Consider the following 8,622-nt stretch of genomic DNA (forward strand, 5'->3'; position numbering starts at 1 on the left):
TTCCTCAGATTGCTTTATCTTGTATTCCTCTTGAAGTTCATGTATTATGAATGTAAAAACTGTCTTCTTACATCCCAGGCTCCGCTTATTCTTTTTCTATGTAACAATCTCTAACATCCCACAAGGTCGGACGATATCTTTTTAAGAAGTTAACATTGATTGGATGTTTTTGTAATATGATAGCATATTTATGCGACTTAGTTAGCTTGTTTTCTTGCATTTTCATAGTTAGTTTGTGGTCATTTTAGTGTTTTAAGCTATTTTTGTGTGTTTGTAGGTCCTAATGACAAAGTTGGCAAGAAAGTGCAATTTGAGCATTTTAGAGCAGTTTTGGGCCAAGAATGGATAGCTTACATATGGAGCAAGATGGATGAACGTTTTTGAAATTCAAAAGGCTAGGAATCTGATAAGGAGATGAAGAAATTAAATTCAAGACAAAGAAGGTAAGGAATTAGCTCAAAAGAAGGAACATTATCCAAAACCTTATCCAACCTTATCCAACCTTATCTTATCCAAACTAACCTTATCTTATCTTATCATATCCTAATCCCATCATACCTTAAATCCAGTTGCAAGGGGACCTAAATATCTATTTCTAGAAGCTATTTCTAGAAGCATTCCCTTCTAGAAGTCCTAATTTCTGCCAAAAAAACACATTGTTTCTAGATTCCTACAAAAGTGGCGCCTATTCCATTCTAGAAGGCTTTTGCCTTGCCTTGCAAGCCACTCCCTTTCCCTCCAATTCCTGCCGCACCTTTTCTCACCCTATTCCCTTTGGATTCTGATTTAATTAGCGTTTTTCCTTGTGGATTTGGGTTATGCAAATCCTTTTCAGAAATTAATTGGGCCAAACCTTTTTTCTGGTGGATTTAAACCTTTGTGCCGCACCCTAGGGGCCCTAATCCTTGATTGCTGCTAAGTTCTAACTTTAACCTGATTTCCTTAGGGTTTGCCGTGGCTATATATACATATTTTCAGCCAAAATTTGACCACCACCCCCCATATAATTTAGAAACACATTCAGCCGCAATTCACACCATTGTACATCCTTTGCCACAACCCTTGGAGGAGAAGAGAAGCTTGCCGTGGCTTCCATTGGAGTTCTAAGAGTTCTTTCTTCCCTCATTTCGTTTCAATGTTTATTTTCTGTTGCTTTTCAATTGTTATGAACATGTGGAACTAATTCCTTTTTAGTTAGAGGTGAATTCAAAGCCATGGACATATGTTTAATATGAATTGATTACTTTCAATTTTTGTTTCATAAAATATGAATGTGATTTACTTATTTGTTTGATTGAGAACTTATTCTTGTGTGTTGATTAAGGATGCATACTTAGTTTGCATGAATGAATTTGATGCTAAATTATAAGGGACTTTCACCTAATCGTTAGGAACTTATAATTAAAAGTAGTGAAGGTTGCTAGTCACAATCATATTAAGTAGATTCTTGGCTGGAGTATCATGCAGTTCATAATTACAATAGCCTTGTCAATGCTTATGATTTCCATGGAACTTAATGATCTTTGAATGTATCTCTATCATGCTGTTCATATAGGGAACTTGAGAAGAATAATTTGGTTGTGATGCGTTGTCCATTCAAGTCAATGAATTTAGGGAAATTTGAGAGTTAATTAGTGCATTCACGATTAATTTGGGGCATTGTCATTCATGGTTTAAAGAAACAATATTGGAAATCCATTTATGTTGCATATGTTCATGTGTGGAGAAAGACCCTCTAACTAGCTTTTCACTCTTGCATTCATCTTCATTTCGTTTTAACTTACTTTGTTTGCTGCAATTTACTTAGTTTTGTTAAATTCATCAAAAAATCCCCTTAGTTCTTATTTGTTGTCTTAGTTTAGTTAATTTCGTTCAAATTTGTCCCTATTTAGTATTTTGAGTCAAGTTAGTTTAAAATTTGTCCAAAGCACTCTTTAGTAGTTGTTTTGAGTCCTTTTAACTTAGTTTTGCTGTTTTGAGTCAATTTGGTCAGTTTTGAGTCATCAGAGTCTAGTTTGATGTTTTTGAGTCTAGTTTAGTGTTTTAAAGTTTAAATTGAGTAGATTAGCATCCCTTCTAATCCCCGGCCTAGAACGATCCCTACTTACATATACTATAATCATAGGGTTTTAATTTGAGTGTTGGAATATTTCACATCATAATATTCCCTCCACATTCGCCAAGTAATATCCGCCTTTGCCTAATACCTGTTTAACAATGAAAAGGCCTTCCCAAGTTGGGCTCCACTTCTTGAAGCCCCTAACTTGTGCTCTTAAAGGGAGGATTGCTTTCCAGACTAACTCCCCTTCTTTGAAATTCTTCAACTTTAAGGCTCGGGTAACATCTTCCTTTCCTTCCCGAATCTTGTTTAAAGCTTCAATTCGGGCTACATCAAGATCCTTAATTTCTTGGCACATTGCTTGAACATATTCTTCATTGTGTAGCCCGAACTAATTCTGAATTCTGACCGAACTTACATTAATCTCTATGGGAATCACAACATCTTGCCTGAAAGTTAAAGCATAAGGAGTTGTTCCAGTCGCCATCCTTCTGGACGTCCTATATGCCCACAAAATTTCCCCTAATCTTTCGTGCCATTCTTCAAGGTTCTCGGCTACTGTCCTTTTGACAATGCCCACCAAAATCTTGTTGCTAGCTTCTGCTTGCCCCGTTTGACTGAGGGTAATAAGGATTAGATTGAACCATCTTTATTCTAAATTTATTGGCAAACTCTTCCACTTCTTTTGAAATAAAAGATGGTCCATGATCTATGACGATTACTTCCGGCACCCCAAATCTGTGCAGAATTTGGGTTTCAATGAACTTCTTAACCGTGGCTGAAGTAACATTCTTGACAACTGATGTCTCCACCTATTTAGTGAAGTAATCTGTGGCCACGATTATGAAAGTGTGTCTTTTACTAGAAGCTGGATGAATATGCCTAACGAAGTCCATTGCCCACCCTTTGAAGGGCCAAGGTTTGACCACAGGGTTCAAAGGTATCGAAGGCACATGTTGGAGTGGCCTATGTCTTTAGCATTCTTCACACCCTAAGGCATAAGCCTGGCCATCTTTTTCCATCTCGGGCCAGAAATACCTGTATCTTCTAAGCAGCCACCTCATCTTGGTTCCAGCTTGATGAGCTCAATAGATTCCCTCATGCACCTCGGCCATGACTCTTATAGACTCTTCCTGGCCTAGGCATTTTAACATTAACCCATCTGGAGTCTTCCTTAGTAGATTTTCTTCCCACAAAACGTATTTAGTCGCTTGTTGTCTATCCTTCTTACTTGTGGGGAAATAAGGATCTCTTAAATACCGAAGGACAGGTGTCCTTCAGTCTTCGACTTCCATTTCTTCGATCATCAGATCTAGGCTAAATCCCTTGATAAGTCCAAGAAATATGTGATTGGGAGAATGCGATCTAAAGAAGTTAGATTCATGAGACCATTCTTTCATAGACACATCCTAAACGTTCCTGATCATAGGATTGCCAATTGGGCATTGACAGTCCGTTAAGATCAGTACATGCTGTGTCTTCTTTCAGGAAGAGTGACTAGTCTCGAGTCAATGGTGTGTGTGACATCAAGACAAGTACGTAGGTGCTCAATAGAGAATGAGTTCACTGAACACGATCAACGAAGAGTTCTCATATTCATGTCACATGAGAACTCATGGTTGGGATAATGCAAAGTAGTCATTTGACCTGAGGCATCACGTTTGTCTTGTGGTTAAGTCCTTGATCTTTGATTATGTCAAAGTCACCCCATCCGCGGGTGTCCACGGCATCGTTGGGGTTAAGCCACTTAGCTATGGAGGCAAGTGAATGCGCAACAAGGGATCTCTAACCTTCAAACCGTTTGGGGGAGAATACTCTATGATATGATTTAGAATCTCTGGCCAGATTATGAATGAGATTTAGAAAAGTTGTTCCAAATCACATTCAAGGTAATCATATAAGCACACGAATCACATTGGATAATAGACATGAATAAACTATCAAACCAAACAATGTGGTCAAGAGTATTGTATTAGAGAAAGACCGTATTGCATTTGTAATCCTAAACTGAATAGGTTCTCTACCTCTTCTGATTAGCTTGGGTAACCATGATATGCTGCTAGGTGCCACTCTTGGTTTGTGGAAGCCCTAAACGTGTATAAACACTAAAGGGAGAATTGAAAGTAAGTTTCAATTCACAATCGATTTTAAAGAGTTTTAATCGCCAACTGCCTCGCTAAAAGGAACCTAATGGATCGTACACCGTGTAAGGTGGAGATTGAAGAAACAATGGAGATGAGTAAGAATAATTAAATGGTTTAATTATTTATGGCAAGGATTAATTAATATGTTAATTGATCAAATGAATAAGTTCGTTAAAAACCTCGGGATAGTTTTGGACCTTAAGGCCCAATGGGCTTCGAACGTCAAGCCCATTGACTTAAGTTGTATGACAATTTAATGAATAAAGATTCACAAAGGCCCAAAAGCCCAAATCCCTTATATGGCCGGCCATGTGTGTTGAATTAGGGTTTTTGGTTCTTAAGTCATTTAAAGAAGTGACTATATAAAGAACTTTATAGCCTAAAATTCATTATGGGTTCTTTGGGAGAAAATTGGAGAGAACATGTCTCTCCTTTTCTCTCTAGGAGGCCGGCCCCCTTGGAGGGTGTATCTAGCAATCCTACTCCTCCAAGGTCACTCATTTCTTCTCCAATCCAACCTTGGTGTAGACACTTAGAGGTTCTCAATTTTGGGAACTTGGAGAACCATATTCTTCCATCCAAATCCATGGATCTAAGAAGCAAGGAATGAAGGCCCTCTCCTTGGGTGATTAGCCTTTGCTTATGCAAAGAGGAATCTACAAAGGTATAAATTTCTCAACTCACTTTGATTTGAGTTGAGTCTTGGTTCACCAATCTACTAGGCTTTGAATTTCATGGGTAATGTTTTGTTTTTTGAATGCATGCAAGCATGATTCCGCCTTTTAATTGTTAAATGCATGCTATAGATGTTATTCAAATGAACATGTTTTCACAAAATCATCCTTCAGTATATAGCTAGTTGATATTTCGGTGCCTCAACAACTCAATAATTGGGTCGCTGCCAAGTAATAACTGACCATGGTGATGTGTCTGCATCTATACTCCCCATTTAACTGATTGATCACCAATTCTGAGTCACCAAACACTTCAACTTCAGCTGCCCCCAATTCTATCAAGATTTCTAGGCCAATTATCAAGGCTTCATATTCTGCTCGAATGTTGGTAGTTTCTTGATAATTCAGGAAGAATAAAAAACAATGGTGAGTACCTCTAGGATCAATAATAATGATCCCGGCTCCAGCCGCATCCCGAGTATAAGATCGATCAAAATAAAACTTCCAAGTGGTAACCCAAAGGCTGGATATTGATGCGAAAATTAACTTAACACAAAAATTAAACCCTCTTTTGACAATTGTAGTATATATGTAAGTAGGGATCGTTTTTAAACCGTGGATTATGAGGGATTGCTAAAACACTTTAAACTGACTCAAATAGATAAAACTAACCTTTAAAACACTTAACTAAACTTAAAAGACTCAAAACAAGTTCACAAGACTCAAAATAAGCTAAAAACACTCAAAACAGCCTAAAAACACAAACTGGGCAGTTTCTAACTCTAAACACAATTTTGGATGAAAATTGGTTTTAACTTGACTCAAAACACTTAAAAACACAATCTAAAACAGATCCTAACTAGTTAGACACTCTAAAGTAAAGGGGAATTTGGCTTTGTACGAAAATAAAATAAACAAAACAAGAACTAAAACTAGGCAGATTTGCACGAATTTGGTGGAATTAGATGGATGATGGGTTAGCTAGGAGGTCTTTCTCCACACACGAAATACTTGCATACAAAACAATTTCCAGTTGCTTTTTCAATGAACCATGAACCTTAACACCCCAAGTTAATTAGGCACGCTTAAATTAACCCTCAGATTTTCCTTAAGTCATTGAATTGAATTGAATTAGCGCATTGCAATCAAATTATTGCTCAAAAGTTCCCTACATGAAAGCGCATAATAGAGAAACAATCAAAGATCATTAAGTTATATGAAAATCATAAGTGTTGACAAGACATTCGTAACTATGAAAGCGCATGATACTTATGCCAGGAATTTACTTAACATGATTATGACTAACAACCTTTACTACTTATGAATATAAGTTCATAACAATTAGGTGAAACTCCCTTATATCCTAGCATCAGATTTATGCATGCAAATTAAGTGTGCACTCTCAACCCACATACACAAACAAGTTTGAATTCAAACAGATAAGTAAATTGAATTCACAATTCATGAAATCACAACTGGATGCAATCAAATCATATTGCAAATATAGCCATGGTTTCGAAATTCCCCCTAGCTAAGAGGGGTTTAGTTCCTCATACTCACAAAACAAAGATTATTGAATTTAAACATTGAAAACAAAGGAAAGATAAAATGATGGTTGGTGGTTTTGGGGGTGATGGCTGGTGTGGTTGGTGCGGCACACGTTTAAGGGCTCTCCTCTTTCTTCCTTGCTGTGGCACAAGGTGTGGTTGGTGGTTTTGGGGGTGATGGCTGGTGTGGTTGGTGCGGCACACGTTTAAGGGCTCTCCTCTTTCTTCCTTGCTGTGGCACAAGGTGTGGTTGGTGGTTTTGGGGGTGATGGCTGGTGTATTCTCGTGTAGGATGATAAATGAAGGCTGATAAGGATGAAAGGTTGTGACCGTATGTGGAAATGAATGGATTGAATGAATAATGTAGAATGGTGTCTAGGGTTGCGGAAAAGGTGTTTCTGAATGGCATGAGGGGTGGTGGATGAATTTGTAGCTGAAAACATCTATTTATAGGCTAGGGTTTTCACAAATTCTGATGGGAAAAGGCTTAGGATTTTCGGCCAAGGCTTGGGCCTCAATCAAGGGGGAAAAGAACTAGGGTTTGTGCAGATTTTAGGGTTTTTAGAAGGGTTTGGGGCGCCACTTTTGTAGGGAATTCTAGAAACAATGTTATGTGGTTGATTTCTAGAAGAACAAAGCCTAAAAACATGTAACACCAATGTAAGAACAGATAAGGCCTTCTAGAAAGGTTTCTAAGTGATTTAAATCAGAAATTAACTCCCCCTTGCAGCAGGAATTAAGTTAGAAAAAGATTATGATAGGATAGGATAAGATAAGGTTTGTTTGGATAAGATAAGGTTGGATAAGGTTTTGGATAATATCTCCTTCTTTTGAGCTGATTCCTTATCTTCTTTGTCTTGAATTTAATTTCTTCATCTCCTTATCAGATTCCTAGCCTTTTGAACTCCAAATTCACCCATCCATCTTGGCCCATACATGTGCTATCCATTTAGTGCCCAAAACTGCTCCAAACACACGAAAATAGCTTAAAACACAATAATAAACACAAACTAACTACTAAAACGCAAGAACACAAGCTAACTAAGTCGCATAAATATGCTCTTATCAAATTCCCCCACACTTAGCTTTTGCTAGTCCTTGAGCAAAACAAAGGAAACAAAACGAACAAAACATAACCTAAACCTTCCAACGTTTTTCTCAGAGATTTCCAATGAAACATGACACATTAAAAATCACTACTCACATAGATTTTAGTTATCCTTACCCTCAAGCACATACTTAATTGCAGTCACCACTCACTAGCTCGCATTTAATCAATTTAAAACATGGTTTTAATAGTAGTAACATGCCTTAGAAAATTCCCTCAATTCCTCACCGGATATACTCTCTATTTTCACACAGATTTTCTGACTACACTCCCTATACTAGGTATATGTGAGAAGATTGATGTAAACATGTAGACTAGCCACTCACATATGTTTTAAGCAAAGAAAGCACTTTTTGGAATTATTAATGCGTGTATATATATATGATCTCATGAACGGAATGCTACTACTTAGACGCGAGAACCAGGGATACCATATGCTCATACCAATCCCAAACTCCATAGATTGAAACACATAACACCTAAGATAAAGTCAAAGGGTTGTTATGGGGCTAAGGGTATTGGCTAACAAAGAAAGGTAAGGATAAACAAACGTTCTTAAAGCAATAGTAAGCAAAGTAATGAAATCGACTTAGAATTCATTTTTGAATGCAGCAAATAACTTGAAACACTAAGGGAAGATTCATGCAACACCTAGGGTCAAATTCAAACATTTTGGACCCTTTCTTCAACAACCAACACTTGTGAGTTCATTCTCACTTATTTCACAACTCTTTTTTTTTTTCTTTTATTTCATACCCGTGCCTTTCCTTTCTTTTGGCACACTAACCATACATATTTCTCTTGAAACACCTTTCCCCCACACTTGATTTCTGCAATAACGTTCATCAAAAGGAATTCCTTCTAAGTTATGCTCCACTATACTTTAAGAACAAGGGTATGGAAAGTCCTATTCTAGGCTAGGTAGGGAGAGTGTGGTTAACAAAAGAAATAGGCTAAACAAGGCTCAACAGGGTTTAAACCTACAAATCAAATGACAAAGGTGGTCTTGGCTATTTGGCTATGGTCGTGACTACTAAACAACTTCATCTTGAATATGTGTTATGCAAATCAATGTCATACTTTGAATGGA

Source organism: Malus domestica, chromosome 05 (assembly GCF_042453785.1).
Source record: "Malus domestica chromosome 05, GDT2T_hap1".
Lineage (NCBI taxonomy): Eukaryota > Viridiplantae > Streptophyta > Magnoliopsida > Rosales > Rosaceae > Malus > Malus domestica.